Source organism: Malania oleifera, chromosome 6, assembly GCF_029873635.1.
Source record: "Malania oleifera isolate guangnan ecotype guangnan chromosome 6, ASM2987363v1, whole genome shotgun sequence".
Classification (NCBI taxonomy): Eukaryota; Viridiplantae; Streptophyta; class Magnoliopsida; order Santalales; family Ximeniaceae; genus Malania; species Malania oleifera.
In genome coordinates this window covers 94,664,147-94,680,871 of record NC_080422.1, presented here as the reverse complement: position 1 = coordinate 94,680,871, position 16,725 = coordinate 94,664,147, and the positions used below count along the sequence as shown (strand labels likewise).

The window sequence follows — 16,725 nt, the reverse complement described above, 5'->3', positions numbered from 1 at the left end:
ATGGACTCTTCGGAGTATTGGCTTGCCTATGAGGGAATACCTATATGGTATTTTCATTTTTTTGATTTTTGAGAGGGAGTAATTTTACAAGGCTTATTCGATTTATTTCGGGATAATTTTTTATTAATTTGGTACCGGTCGTAAGAATGGGCGCATAGGGGGTGCTAATACCTTCCTCTAGCGTAATCATACTTCTGAACCTGACTTTGGTAATGTAGACCGATTCTATCCCTAACAGGGTAACAATCAAGTGTTCTAACCGCACTTCAAAAGGTTAGTGGCGATTCTATCACACATCATTTTCCACGACAAAATATTTTTCAAAATTACACTTTCAGTTGTCCCAGTTCACAGCCGAACCCACACATTTGTGCTAGAGAGTGGTTCTCTTTGGGTCGGGTCCAGGACGTCGCGATAATTGAAATATAGAGTTAGTCTACTTTCGATAATTCTATTCTTCCAAACTACTAGTTGTCTTCTATAAAAATTTGAATATGAAAACTTTTTAATGCAAATATTTCTTTTCCTATACTTAAATTATTAGCTATCCCCTAAAAGATGAGGATTTGAGTTTTTTAATGCATGCAACAAAACTTAGTATGCATTGGATGAAAAATAAATGCATATTTACTGTAAAAGATAAATGTCAAGTTTTCACTCATGAAGTTTATAGAAAATATAATTTTAAAGTTGTCATATCTACTTCACTAATCTTTGGTTGATTTGGACTTTTCCTAATGTGTCTCTCTCACAATAAAGTGAACTATGACTAATAAAAATTCATTATTACATATAGTTTTAATCAAACGATTAGGCTTATGATTGAGTGTATGCTGGTGGTCTAAGCAATGTTTTAACTCTAGTTTATTTTCAATTTACACTCTTAACCTCGAGACCTTTATTATACCTTAGGGTTTTCATTGTTTATTATAGTTGAGAAAGATTATAGTTTCGATGAGAAGTTATAAGTAGTTTTCTTAGGCTTGATATGAAACTTGAAAAATATTATAAAAAAAAAAAAAGGAAAAGACAATATGAAGAAATTCACATTTACATATTTGGTTATGATCAAATTAGTGAACAAAATTTTAATTTTACACATCATTAATATTTAATTTCTCTTAGTTTTTATAAAACAAAAATTTATTTTTGATAGTATTTAATAGAGAAGAAAGATACAAAAGAAAATGAATTTTTTTTCCTCATTTTCCTTTCCTTTTCTTTTTTCAAGTAAAATATTTAATTCAAACGGACCCTTAATAAGTAGATAAGAAAAAAAAAAAAGAGGTGGAGAAGGAAGCAACGACAGAGTGCTAATGGTTGGGTTTTTAATCTTTCAATAGTTAAGTTTAAAAGGCATGTAAGGGAATAAAAAAGAAAGTTTCCGAAGAATGATATACTATAAATAAAGTAGGATTAAAAGGAGTTACCTTTAAATTACTATGCGATTTAATTGTAATAAAAATCGCTCTCACAATTACAAAATAAATAATTTGATTCGAAAGAAGGCGATTGATTGAATTGTTATATCTTTACACTCGAACCAAAAGTTTACACAATTTATTTATTTATTTTTATATTAATTGAGTTACTCTTGGTTGCTCATTGGTGTGCCAAAATGACTCGTATTTCAAACCCCAAAAGCAAAAAATTAAATAAATAAATAAATAAATAAATGTTTAGATTTTGACAAAGTGTTATTGAGGGTACCACTTAAGTGTACATATTAGAAAAATAAAGCCACAAACAAATAGACAACGTCCAAACTTGCCATCATCTTATATCTTATAACCTAAATTAAAAATCTAACTTGAGTTGCTAGTCTTTGGACTTTTTTTTAATCAATGAGCTAATCAATTGTACATTTGGTTCTTAAAATTGAATAAAATATGGCATCCCATGAATTAAGCTCTTAATTTATATATTAAGAATTTTTCTTAATATCATATATCTTTTTTTATGTTGGTAAAATTTTGTTCTTTCATGACTTTATGAAAAGAATTTTTTTTTAGTGATTTGGGCTATTATAAAAAAACTAGTTTTAAAAAGAAAGAGTTGATTTTAAATGCTTTGCAAACTGAAATATTTAAAATAATCAAAATTGATTTATTATTGTTTTAGAAGATGCAAATCCTACATGCATAATATGTTGGGTGTCCCTCCTTGTGGGGTCCAAGAATTGAAAAGTGACGTTTTTTTAAATGTTTGTTGGCTTCGTAGCGGCTATTTGTCTTCCTTGCGAGCATTTTACACAGCAAGTAGCCGACCCTCGATTTTTCTCTATTTTTCGGATTTTCTACACATACAGACCCTCACCCAGGTCCTCGCGCCAGTGTTGTCTTCTCAGTTGCAGCAACCTGTTGTTGCTTGACTCTCCTATGTGTGACTTTGACTACCTCTTATTATCAACATTTTGGGAGCTTCTGATTGTACTCTTTTTGGTTGGATTTTTTGGAGCTTTGTTTACAATATTGATGAGGTCTTTTCATTTTCTATGTTTATTATACACTTTTTGTGTATTTGTAAGACTGTACGAATTTGGTGATAGTGAATTTGAATCGCCGTGCCCCGTGAACGTACCTCAACATTTGAGGGAATCACATTAAATTTTTTGCATCATATTTTATTTACTATTTGCATTATACCATTGATTTACTTGTGAGAATTGTTCACATATATAATATTTTTCCCAACATAATACTATAATATTGTTTTAAAAACAATCGAGAGCTTCAATGAAACAAAATTATTTATAAAAAATTCAAGTTTAATTTCATTTAAATTTATAACTTTAAAGGTTAACTTTTAAAAAGTTCCCTTAAAAAAATTTAATAAATGATTTATACTTAATTTTTAGTTTTTTTTTTTTTTTAAAAATTATCCAAGAAAAGGTTTGCTCTCCTTACCCTTTTAGCTCAAGCCATATAGCATTGTTATTTTTGACACAAGCTGCACATAATAAAATAATGATTTTGGTTTTTTGAGAGAGAGAGAGAGAGAGAGAGAGAGAGAGGAAGAAGAAGAAGAAGAATAAGAAGCGATTGCTTGTGGACTTCTTTTGACCAAGTGCATTCCCTATCAAATCCAGTCTACCAGTCTAATCTAGGTATACAAATTCAATTTTGTACTTGATCTGTACAGAGAAGCTGCTGTGTTCATCCATTTGGATCACTTTTTGGAAGTGCCCTTATTCAATTCATTTGTTGAACACCACAGGCCCCCCCAAGAAACAAAAAACTCATTTGTTGGAGTAGCAGCATGACCACATGGCCTTTCCACTTACCCACATGTGACTTCCCTCACAACTTGGAAATTTTAATGGTCAAAATTTAATTAAAAATTTTATATTTGAAGTTTTATATTCATATTTTATGAGAAAAAAGATATGAGAAGAATTATATGAAGGTAGTGTTTGGAATCATGAATTTCTATTTATATAAATTTGATTGTACTCTCAAACAAGAGAAAAGGTAAATCTACTCATACTTTTTTAAGTTTTGTTTAACAAAAATTAAGTACCTTTTAAATGAAGGAGATTGAGATAGGGAGAAGGTGATTGGGTCCCACCGGACATGCCAAAAAGGATGTCACTCGAAAATGTGTACAAGCACTCTTTTGATCATATTTTGGTGATTGGTTGTGAATGTAATGATATAAAGGAATCATTATGTCATCCCCTCGTCAAAGGTATTAGAAGAGTATCCTATTTCACAAGGAATACCCCACAGAATAGTGATAGGTGTTAGTAAGATACCACCATATATAAATACAACCATGTATACACACCTACATTGTATGAATTAACCATGTACCTATATATCTACCTTGTGTTAATTAACAAATGTGATCCATGTGTGCAAATATCTATCTTATATGCATTAACCCATGTGATTTATGTGCGTAAGCACGTTGTATAAATTGACTCCTTTGGGGCTAGGGAAGATATAATTGTTCATTCATACATTAATTCTTTTCAAATTATATTTAGCTGACATGGCATGAAAGCCATGATTGCTAGGAAGTCAAGGGTTCTAGTTTTCTTGCTCGCATTTATTGTCAATTTATTGGTTAAAAATTATCTTATTCCCTTTAATGTGTGTTGTTTATTGTGCGTGTATCTCTCCTAGTGCAATCAAGCTACGCGTGCAGAGGATTGTTAAGGCTTGATATACATTATTGACCCACAAACTAATAGTTTAAACTTTTAGATAAAAAAGTAATCTAACATGATATCTAAAACAAATTTTTTCCTTGACCATGCTTACATGATATGCACCACCAACACTATCATGCCACTGCCACTTGCCATTGCAAATCTTCCACCATGGTCAGTGCTCCCCCATGTTGTTGCTCGCAATTGTTGATCCTCTGTCATCATCGATGCTCCACTACTAGCGAAGATTTCTTGTTGGGCTTTTGTGGAGTCTAGTTGCGTTCGATCTGGATGATGACCCTACTTTTCTTTAATAAGAGATTTCTATCATAAGACTTAATCCATGGAGCAAATGATTGAGCCGTGAGGCGCGAGTCAAGATTTCTTTAATGAGAGATATCTAGCAGGCAATTGACCTGCTGTATTAAGCACTAATATAGTTTAAATGTACGTGTGAAGGTCTTTACAACATAAATCAAACACATATTTATACCCCATTCTCCAAGTCAAACTTGGAGTTATAAGGAGTCCCCCAAAACATGTCCTTAATGAAGCAAACATTAAAATGCCCAAGAAATAACATATAATCCTAACTTAAATAGATTCTCCTCAATTTTGACTCTTTATTGCAGTTGACTTTTAATTCTTTCATTCCTTTTGTGCAAGCTTTATTTGGAATGCTCCAGGGGCTCAATTCCTTAGATGGACTAGTTGGGGGGGGTGATTCAATGTGCCACTGGTTTTATGTGAAAGATGCATAATTCTCTTCAATTCTTCATTGCCTTCAGACACTATGCTCCTTTCGGCCAATGATGCACCTCCCCATTGATTAAGGTGGGGCTAATTTCATCATTACATGATTTGTCCGTGCAAAACGACAGTTTACTTGATCATCCAAACTTTTTCCTTCCTTCATTCTTGTTTTCTGATTAGAGAAATATTTGCATAAGAAAATGAGGTTTAGGTGACTAAGGTGTGCACTTTCTTCTTTCTAGCTTTCTATTGGTAGATCGCTATGGTGACTCTCACTTATGCGAATAAAATTTAGGCGAGGTTAGCCTTGAGGCCCTTTTCTCCACCTTTGGGAAGTCGCCTTACATATTCTTTGGGGAAGCACACAAAGATTACACAAATAAGCTTAGAAAGATATTGTTATGTTGTTTTTTGTCCCATATTGGTAGAATAGTTTCACATTGGTATAAAAAATTGTTTTGAATTTTTTGTATTATTTGTCCCACATTTGAGAGAAGTGTTTTTTGAACTTGAAGTTGAAGTTATATAAAGAGCTCAATTCTCCATTTGTAAAACACACCTCAAAGTTGTACTTTGTCAAGAAATAGTAGATTGATCGTCGGCGCCCGAGGATGTAGGTAAATTCTATACCGAATCTCGTTAATTTCTTGTCTTATTCTTTTTACTATTTTATTAGTAGTTTTTGCATTACTTTAGTTTCTTATATATTCAATAGCAATAGTTGTAATATTGGTGTTTGGTACAAGTGGGGGTGCCCGACACAACAATTGGTATCAGAACTAGGTTATATAGTGTCGATATGGAGGTGTTCCTCTGTTAGGATCCTTGATTCCACATTTGATGCCTAGGAAAGACATTGTCTAAGTAAGTGTAGAGAGACCATTGCAGCTCAGTCAATCCTTGGAGGTCAGCCTAGTCAAAGTGAAATTTCATAAGATAAAATAAAGTAACACAATTGGTGCGTACTATTCATCTTAGACCTTTTGCTTTGTTGGTTGCTATTGAATATATAGAAGATGACAGAAACTAGTGCAGCAGTAGAAGAAACTCTGTCCACACGAACTCCAACCCCTTCAGCTTCGACATCATCATCGAAAATGATAGCAAATGCTTAGTTTGAGGTATAGAAATTTGATGGTACCAATAATTTTGGTATGTGGCAATGTGAGGTGATGGACATCTTGTATTAGCAAGAATTAGATATTATTTTGGATGATAAACCAGTAGATATGGGTGACAGAGATTGAGAAAAGATCAATCGTCAAGCATGTGGTATGATTCGTCTGTGTTTCGCTAAAAATCAGAAATATTGTGTTATGAGGGAGACATCTGCAAAGAAATTGTGGAAGACATTAGAAGATACATTTATGACCAAGAGTCTGGAAAATCGGCTTTATTTGAAAAAAAAATTGTTTCGCTTCTAGTATCAACCTGGTATTTTGATTAATGACCACATAATGCTTTCAATAAAATTTTGACTGATTTGTTAAATTTGGATGAAAAGGTGAAAGATGAAGATAAAGTCATATTGTTACTGAATTCTCTCTCTGATGATTCTAAACATCTAACCACCACTTTATTGTATAGGAAAGATAAAGTTACTTATGACACTGTTTATACTGTATTGATTAGTATTGAATACAGAAAGAAGGATTAGAGGGTCCATAAGGAAACAACAGAAACACTAACAATAAGGGGACATTCTTAGAGTCGTATACCTGGAAGGAGGAGTAAATCTCGTGGGAGACCTGCTAAAGATGAATGCGCCTTTTGTCGCGGGAGAGGGCATTAGAAGAAAGATTGCCCTAAATTACAGCAGAAGAATAAGGGCAAAGCACATTCTAATGCCAATATAGCCAATGATGATGGAAGTGAGTTAGATTTCTCTTGTTGGAACATTTTCATCACATTATTTTGGTGAGTGGATTTTGGATTCTGGTTGTTCCTAACACATGTGTCCCAATAGGGAATGATTTTCTAATTTTAAAGAATTAGATGGTGGAGTTGTTTTTATAGGAAATGATAATACTTGTAAAACAAAAGGAATAGGATCAATATAGTTGAAAATGTCAAGATGAAACTATTAAGACCTTGACTAATGTTAGGTATGTTCCAAGCCTAAAGAAGAATCGGATTTCATTGGGTGCCTTAGAATCTAAAGGGTTCACTATCACTTTGAAAGATGGAACCTTAAAGATTAAATCAGGTGCGCTGGTGGTGATGAAAGAAATAAGGAAAAATAACTTGTATTATTTATAAGGTAGTACAGTTATTGGTTCAACAGTTGTTGTTTTTGAGAAATATACAGGTTTAGATACAACTAGGTTATGACATATGCGATTAGCACATGCAGGAGAATAATATTTGCAACAATTAGCCAAACGAGGTTTGTTAAAGTGTGCAAAGGGGGGCAAACTTAAATTTTGTGAACATTGCATTCAAGGAAAACAGACTAGAGTGAAATTTGGCACTGCAATCCACTAGACTGAAGGTATTTTAGACTACATCCATACAGATGTATGGGGGCCCACAAAAATAACTTTGTTGGGTGGTATGCATTATTTTGTCACTTTTGTTGATGATTTTTCCATAAGAGTTTGGGTGTATTCTATGAAGCATAAAAATGAAGTATGTGATATTTTCCTTAAGTTAAAAAAATTAGTTGAAACTCACACTGGCAAAAAGATTAAACGGCTCAGATAAGATAATGGTGGTGAATACACGAGTGACCCATTTATGAAGGTATGTCAGGATGAACGTATTGCTCGACACTTCACAGTTCGAGATACATCACAGCAGAATGGGGTGGCAGAGCGCATGAATTAGACTTTGCTGGAGAAAGTTCGATGTACGTTATCTAGTGCTGGGTTAGACAAAAGGTTTTAGGCTGAGGCTGTTAGATATGTGTGTCATCTCATTAATCGTCTACCATCATCTGCAATAGGGGAAAAACACCATATGAGGTATGGTCTGGAAAGCATGCTAGTGATTATGATTCTTTACATGTATTTGGTACTATGACTTATTGTCATGTTAAAGAATCTAAGTTTGATTCAAAAGCCAAGAAAGCAATATTCTTGGTGATAAGTGCAGGAGTCAAAGGATACTGTCTTTGGTGTCTAGAGAAGAAAAAAATGATTTGAAGTAGGGATGTAACTTTTGATGAACTTGCGATAATGAAGAAAACAATACGCAAGGAGTCACAAGTTGAAAAGAAGACCAATGGTACTTAACAACAAGTGAAAGTTGAAACAATTTTGGGAAACCCAGTGAAAAATGAGATTGCATAAGGTAACTCTCCAGTTATGCTGGGGAATAGTGTACAAGAAGAGGAGATTTCAATTCGAGAATCTTCACAGCAACAAGAATCAATTGTTTCTCAGAGGCCAATATGAAAAATTCGAAAACCTGCGGACTAGATTACACAACCAGAGATAGTATATTAGCCAATCTCTCATGTTGTACTTCTTTTCACCTCTCTTAAGGTTCAAACCTAAAATTTAACATGAATATCTCACATTTTTACTATTAAGATGTCTAGTAAGAAACTTCTTAAATATACTATTATTATTAAATAGTAAATCAAATGGTGCAAATGCTCAAGGAAAAGAATTTTAGTTTTGGAGTAAAGTGACCAAGAAAATTAATATATTTAATATATAAATTTGTATAACTAATAGAATTGAACATAATTGATCAATTAATCAATGAGAATAAAGTAATTTTGAATTAAAAAAATATATTTTGAGTAAGTAGGATTCGAAGTTTGGATAGTTTAGAGAACATGCAACAACCTTATTCTAATGTCTTAATGTGTTTGTGTGTAGGACCTCTAGACGTGAAAGTTAAATGGGTAAATTTAAAAAAAAAAAAAAAAAAAATTTTTAAAAGCAGCCTCGGGTAGTTATGGGCTATTTGGAGTGACCTCAAACAAAATTATATACTAACATTGGTTTTTCAAATATAACACGAGTTATTAAGGGATTTCTAAGTTTGGGAAATGGCACAAGAAGTGTATCCTTCTACGAATTCATTGAAAATTTTGTTTACATGGAAGATATATATATATATATATTTTTGAGAGTATGAATTTCAAGACTTGTATTTGAATTGTAAATTTGGACAATATTTAATATGATTTTTAGTTACATTTTATAAAAAATTCATAAATTCCAAACACAAGATAAGGATATGAAATGAACCTCAATTGAAAGAAAAATCAACAAAGGAAATGAACTACCCAAGCAAAATGGACCATGGACAAGTAAAATGGAGGGGACATGTGTGAGTTTGTTTTTACTTGTGCAGGGGATGAACTAGGCAATGACCCACAGTTGGAGAAGAGGTGAGGCAGAGGGGGGAGATGATTTTGTGCTATGATTTTTAGAGGCCTACAATTGGCTTTGGGCTTAGGCAGGGTTTGGGTTTGGAATTGTGAACATTGAAGCTGGTGTCATAGAATGGGTTTTGGGCTTGGACTTGGAAAATGGTCTTGAATAGGTTTTAAGCTTCAAAGGTTACAAGAATTAATGAGATGTTTGATATGTGAATATGGAATGGAATAGGTATTTATATTTTTACATATTTATCAATTTTCATATATCTTTTCATTTTATTGCATATCAACTTATTTTATTTCATTTTATCAAACATTTTTTTTTAAAGAAGGGTGGCACCTCCATTTATTTATTGATAGGCGGAGGAATACCGTGGTTACAAGACAATCAATGGGAGATAACAAAAGACAACACGTTAAAAACCTCCCAAAGAACAACACCAACATCCAGCCAAAACCGGGTTACAAGACCAAACAAAACAAAACAAAATAGGACCTACAAAACAAATCTCACACAACAAAACAGAACAAAAGATAAACAACATAAAACATAAGTTAAAACCAAATCAGCTAAATATACTTCATATAAGCCGTACCCATCTTCTCCAATTTATACAAACCATTGCTAACTCTAGAGAGTTGACTACTATTTGTAAACAAACTATTCCTCCCCATAGCATCTTGTCGAGCCAAGGTATCTGCCACTTTGTTCCCTTCTTTATACGAATGATTTATTGAAAAATCCACTCCCTCCAATAAACCAATAAGCTGCTTCCAAAAATCCCACAAATACCACAATGAGCACTTACTGGCTCTTATCCAATTAACTACAATATTCGAATCACATTCAATATCGATACATGTATGACCCAAATGTTTGCAAATCTTTATTTCCTCCAACACAACTCTCAATTCAGCTTCATTATTTGAACAAGAACCAAAATATTTTGAAAAACCAAACACAAAAGAACTTGTATGGTCTCTAAGGATGCCACCACCACCCGCCGGTCCTGAGTTCCCCAGGCTACTCTCATCCAAATTTAGTTTCAACCTCCCTTGCCTCGGTTTTAGCCATCTCACACTTTGCATAGTTTTAATTCTTTTATTTACAATTTGCACTTCCAGATTCTGCAATACCCGAAAATCAGTATCCTTTAACTGAACCATTTCTGTCATGTTCCTACTCAAAACTCCCACCCAATACTTAATGGAAAGTCACACATCAGTACTATTCTCTAATTTTCCTCCCATTCTAGTCACACATCTCCTTCTCCACAACCTCTAAACTATTAAATAAGGAATCAAACTCATCAATGAACCTAATTGAGAGAACCTGGAAGCCTTATTAAACCACATTTGAACTCTTTCTTTCCAACCTTGTTGCCTAAGGAAAAGAACACCTACCTCCACCGAAACCTTCCTCCAAACATTGTTTATAAAGTATTCTCCAAACTTAGTTTAATTTTTAAATACCTAAAACACTCGTCATTGCTAATAACTACTTTTGTAATGAAATTAAAAATTCCTTTCAACTCCTCTTTATTTTTTCTACAAATATTTTTTCAAACTAAAAAATTTGCACTCGATAAACTACTTATAATTTCTCTATATTCAACTCTAATTATTTTTCCTGCAATTATTATTCAAATTGAAAATAAAATTCTACTCAAAATTTTTTTTTTTGTATTTACTACCTACTGTTATATTTGGGAGCATGAGTTTCGAACCTTAAATTTAAATCTGGAGAGATTTAGAAAAATTTTAATATAATATATATTATATTTTATTCAAAGTCAATACAAATCGAAATTGAAGATCTCTCAAACATAAAATAGCCTACTTTTTGAAAATTCACAAAATACCATATTATCTTTAAAATATCTTTCAACTCTTTCTGATTTTCTTCATAGTTTTTTCTTTATAAAAATTAAAATAAAAATAGGGAGCCACACGACTCAGTTTTAGATAGTGCCATTTGAGATGTAAATAAGACGAAAACAAACATTCAAATTCAGGAGAAGATGAAAGGCAAACGCAAGCTTTGCAAAGCCGTAGACGTCTTGTACTCTCGAGGATGTGCAGGCTACGAAACATACACTCATCTCGTTCTTGAATGTGTTCGAATGAACGATGTTGATCAAGCAAAGAGCCTGCAATCTCATATGGAGCTTAACTCCTTTCAACCCGCCAACACGTTCCTCCACAACCGTCTTCTCCACCTCTATGCCAAATCTGGGGAACCATCTCATGCTCAAAACCTGTTCGATAAAATGCCCAAAAGATACATTTTCTCTTGGAATGCAATGCTTTCCGCATACTCGAAGTTGGGTTCTCTTGAGGATTTGCGGGCATTATTTGATCAAATGCCTACTCGTGATTCGGTTTCATATAATACAGTGATTGCTGGTTTTTCCGGAAATGGGTCTTCGAGGAAAGCTTTGGAGTTTTTTGTTAGAATGCGAAGAGATGGGTTTGAGGCCACAGAGTATACCCACGTGACTGCGTTGCATGCCTATTCACAGTTGTTGGATCTGAAGCTTGGAAAACAAATTCATGGACGGATTGCGGTGGGTAATTTGGAGGTGAATGTTTTTGTTTGGAATGCTTTGACTGATCTGTATGCCAAGTGCGGAGAGATTGATCAAGCTCGGTGGTTGTTTGATCGCACAGTTTGTAAGAATGTGGTCTCTTGGAATTCAATGATATCTGGTTATTTGAAAAATGGACAGCCCAACAGATGTATTGATTTGTTTCATGACATGCAATTGTCGGGGTTCAAGCCTGACCAGGTTACTATTTCAAATGTTCTTGCTGCTTTCTTTCAAAGTGGGTGTTTACATAGAGCAAGAAAGATTTTTGATGAAATTAAGGAGAAAGATATTGTTTGTTGGACGACAATGATTGCGGGATATGCATATAATGGAAAAGAAGAGGTTGCTTTAACGACCTGCCTAACTTATCAAATAATAAGCATATTTAAATATATGATCAACCTAACCCATGGGCAATGGAGATAGACCAGTCATAAACAGTGGAAACCTAGATAGCAGTAAGTATAAAATTACAGCCATCTAACCATAAAACATAATACAAGAGTCTACTTATACCAAAATAACATACATATATATTCAATCTCCTATAACATTCCAAATACAACTAGGATCTCACAACAAAATAATCTTGATCTTAGTACAAAATCTTACCCTCCTAGTAGGGTAACTTAACAAACTCAACGGCGGTCACGACTCGCCGGTCTCTTAGGGTCTCCTGAAAAATTAGTTAAATTCGGTGGTGACACTTCTCAAAGAAAAAATAAACTAAATACAATTGTATGGTAATATGAACATTTAATGCAATTATACATATCTAGTACATTTAATATATCTACAAAACTTCATCATATCGTACTGAATAATCATATATTTTCATATTTGCTAATAAATCATATCGCTCATAAAACGTCTGTTATAGCTGATAATACTGAAAATATACTTAGGATGAATAGCTAGCTGATGTCATGTATTACCTCCCATGACGGGTTGTGTAGCTCGAAGGCGGGACCCGACAATGGCTGGCCGACCACTACCGAGTAAAAAATATCTGTAAGTACGATGAGCCCGCCACACCCTGGTCCGGACTGCCAGGTGGACGTCTACACTCTACACTGAAAGCCACATTGACTATCCATCTCCCACCCCTTCGTGGGGTGGTTAGCACCAAGCTGATCATAAGTATCTGATCTATAAGCTATGGTACCGAACTCTTGAAACTGAACTAAACTAACATCTGGATTTTGATAACATATAATACACGATATTATAACATTTTTCATAATTCATAAATACGGCCTCGCGCTGAACATCATTTTATAAATACAGTCTCGCGTCGAACATTTCATAAATATGGCCTCGCGCCGAAATCATTTCATACATATATACGGCCTCGCGTCAAAATCAATTCATACATATCATTCTGAAAATAATCAATTATCATGTACTTATCAAAATCATCATAATATACTGTATCTTTTCATAACTCCTGAAAACATGTTTTATTCGTAAAATTTGTCATATCATTATTTTTCATGAAAAATAACTTTCATGCCACACAAGTTGAATAATTCCATACATTTCATTCTAAAATCACATTTTTCGTATAATAGCAGTATTTCCTTAATAACATACATTTTCTCAATAATATTCAAATATCATGCATGTTTTCCTGAAAATTAATTTACCAATAAATAATAACAACACGCGTGGAAAATAACTGCTTTAGTTTATTCCCTTACTTGGCAACTAAAACAAACCCCCTAAAATTTTCGGTCATGCACTCGCAGGGTTCCCTGTTCAACTCCCTGAAAATAATAACTCGCAGAACTAAATTTTGGTATTTTCACGCGAATATCATTTCCTTTAACTACAGTAAGACCAAATTTGACATAAAAAGTCTTACCTTAACTCAGGGATGAATTTCGACTAGCTTCCACCAACGATCTGCTCCGGCAGATTTGGAGAGAACTTCCCCAGGAGTGTCGTGGTGGCCTTAGATCGTTGATCTGGAGAACGATGGAGCCGAAATCGAAGAGAAAGGTGTGAGAAACCGAAGGGAGTGACAAAGAGTGAGAGATTTCTGATTTTTTGCAATTAAATCCGAGTTTTAGGCTATTTATAGAGTCAGATTCGTCGACGAGACACATCACCTCGTCGACGAGTTCTGTAGAAAGTTCGTCGATGAACCTGCACCCTCGTCGACGAATTTTAGACTTCCAAAAATTCTCTCTCGGTATCTTTTCGTTGACAAAACTTGGCTTCGTCGACGAGGCCCTCTTATATCCTCGTCGACGAATCCCCTGTGTTCGTCGACGAGGAGCTGATAAATTTCCTCAGTTATTACTCCAAAAATGCAATGTCGTCGACGAAGTCTTTTGCCTGCTTCTGTTTTTGTTTCCATTTCCCTTCTTCTTTATTTAAATACCATTTTTTTTTTGGGTCATTACATTGAGGTTGTTTCGAGATGTGCAATTGGAAGATACTAGACCTGACACTTTTACCATCTCAGCTGCTGTTAGTTCTAATGCCAAATTAGCTTCTTTGTATCATGGTCAGGTAATTCATGGAAAAGCCATTCTTATGGGTGTTGATGGTGATTTGCTTGTCTCTAGTGCCCTTGTTGATATGTATTCCAAATGTGGAGAAACCATAGATGCTTGGGTTGTGTTCAAAATGATGCCAATTCGGAATGTGATTTCTTGGAACTCCATGATTGTGGGCTATGCACAAAATGGACAGGATCTAGAGGCACTGGCCCTTTATGAACAGATGTTGCAAGAAGATTTGAAACCTGATAATGTTACCTTTGTGGTCATTTTGTCTGCTTGCGTCCATGGTTGTTTGATCGACCATGGGCAGGCATATTTTGACTCAATCAGCAAACAGCATGGAATGACGCCTACTTTGGATCATTTTGCATGTATGATCAATTTTCTTGGCCGTGCAGGATGCACAAACAAGGCAATAGATCTCATTAAAAGTATGCCTCATAAACCGAATTGCCTAATTTGATCCACCCTTTTGTCTGTCTCTGCAATAAATGGTGACGTTGAACATGGGGAGACGGTGGCAAAACATCTCTTTGAAACGGATCCATTCAATGCTGGACCTTATATTATGTTCTCCAACATATATGCTGCTTGTGGAAGATAGAAAGATGTAGCATCTATGAGGTCTCTCATGAAGAATAAGAAAGTTAAGAAATTTGCTGCCTACAGCTGGATTGAGATTGATAACAAGGTCCATAAGTTTGTAGCAGGTGATCAAATCCATCCTGAAACAGAAAATATTTATGGAGAATTGGAAAGATTGATAAAAGAACTACAGAAAGCTGGCTTTACTCCTGATACAAACTTGGTTCTTCATGATGTGGGGGAGGATGAGAAGTTCGAATCCATCTGCTACCACAGTGAGAAACTTGCCCTTGCATTTGGGTTGATCAAGAAGCCTGATGGAAGAATGCCCATTAGGATTCTAAAGAACATCCGTGTTTGTGGGGACTGTCACACTTTTATGAAGTTTGTAAGTAAAATTGTTGAACGGCCTATCATCTTGAGGGATTCAAATAGATTTCATCATTTTGTAGGGGGGGAGTGCTCCTGCAATGACAATTGGTAGCAAGAGGTCCTGTAGAGAGTGGTTGCGCTTGATAGGTTTTGAGATACTAACAAACCAAACACACAGAAACAGGGAGGAGTTTGGACTACTGCAAGTGTCATTTCCCCTGATAAATGTTGGAAGGGAACTAATTTTTGGACTCTGCTAAGGCACATGGCTGAGCAAAGGCATGAGTTACTGCATTGAGATGAACTGGTTTTTGCAGAGTCCATTTTTAGAGGTTGAGGCATAATAGAACTGAAGATGCATACTGCTACAGTAAGGGGAAATGATAGAAGAGCAGTGGGATCTTTCTTTTCTTGGAAAGCTGATGAGATTGGGAAAGAAACCAATATGCTCTCTGAAAGTTCCCGGGTAAGGACTGGTAAAGATGAATGGTAAATAAGGCTACGTGTACAATTTGATTTCTTGCATACTTTTGACTGCTTTTTTAAGATGTACAGTACCTAGGATTTTTTTTTTTTTGGGGGGGGGGGGGGGGGGGGGGGGAGCCAAGAAATTCCTATTTGTTTTATGTAATATTTTACAAATGGGGTCCTTGGTGGGCTTGCCCCAATAGTAGAGCTCATTTAATGGAGATGAAGATCATGTAATGATCATCTCAATTTTTATTTTTTATTTTTTATTTTATAAGTATGGATGGGTTATATTGAATTTGTTTTGTTTTATTTATTTTGCTTGAGATTTTAGGGTGTTGCACCTCTAAGCAGCATATCAGCTAATAACAGCATCCTAGGCTCTTTAGGTTGTTAAGATCACGGATGTTTGGGAGTTGTATTTTATGTCATACTCTTGTTGGCTGTTTGTCCACATAGCATATTTTGTCCTCTGTCTAGTTATTTCATTAATATCTCTTGGGTGAGGCAATCACTGAAGTTTGTCTTTTCTATGATTTTGAAAATATCAATTAACACAGGGTTTGCAATGGGTATTACTGGTATTATTTTCAATAATGATAACAATGCTGCAGGTGATGGTCAGCAGTAACTGCTTTAAGGCATTATATGTCAACCTTCTTACATCTCAAGTATTTTTTTTCTTAAAAATTTTTATTTTGTTCTTGCATGTGTAATTAATATGCATGTTTTTTTTTTTTTTCTACTTGATTGTCTTCTGTTTTGCACACTGATGGTAAATATTGAGTATGATTTCAAATTGTATCCATCCAGGTTGCACATTCCTAGATATTTTCACAGTTCAATTATATCATGGCCTGATCTTAGCATAGCTGATTAAATTTACTTACGCTGCGTTTGGAAGTATGAATTTTGGACCATAGATTTAGATGTGGACGAATTTGAACAAAGTTCAAA

The 16,725-nt window shown here is 34.5% G+C and overlaps 1 pseudogene; it reads left to right on the top strand.

The window, feature by feature from the left end:
- Nucleotides 1–11,103: 11,103 nt before the first annotated feature.
- On the top strand, nt 11,104–15,412 carry LOC131157686 (pentatricopeptide repeat-containing protein At2g22070-like; annotated as a pseudogene).
- Nucleotides 15,413–16,725: the final 1,313 nt, after the last annotated feature.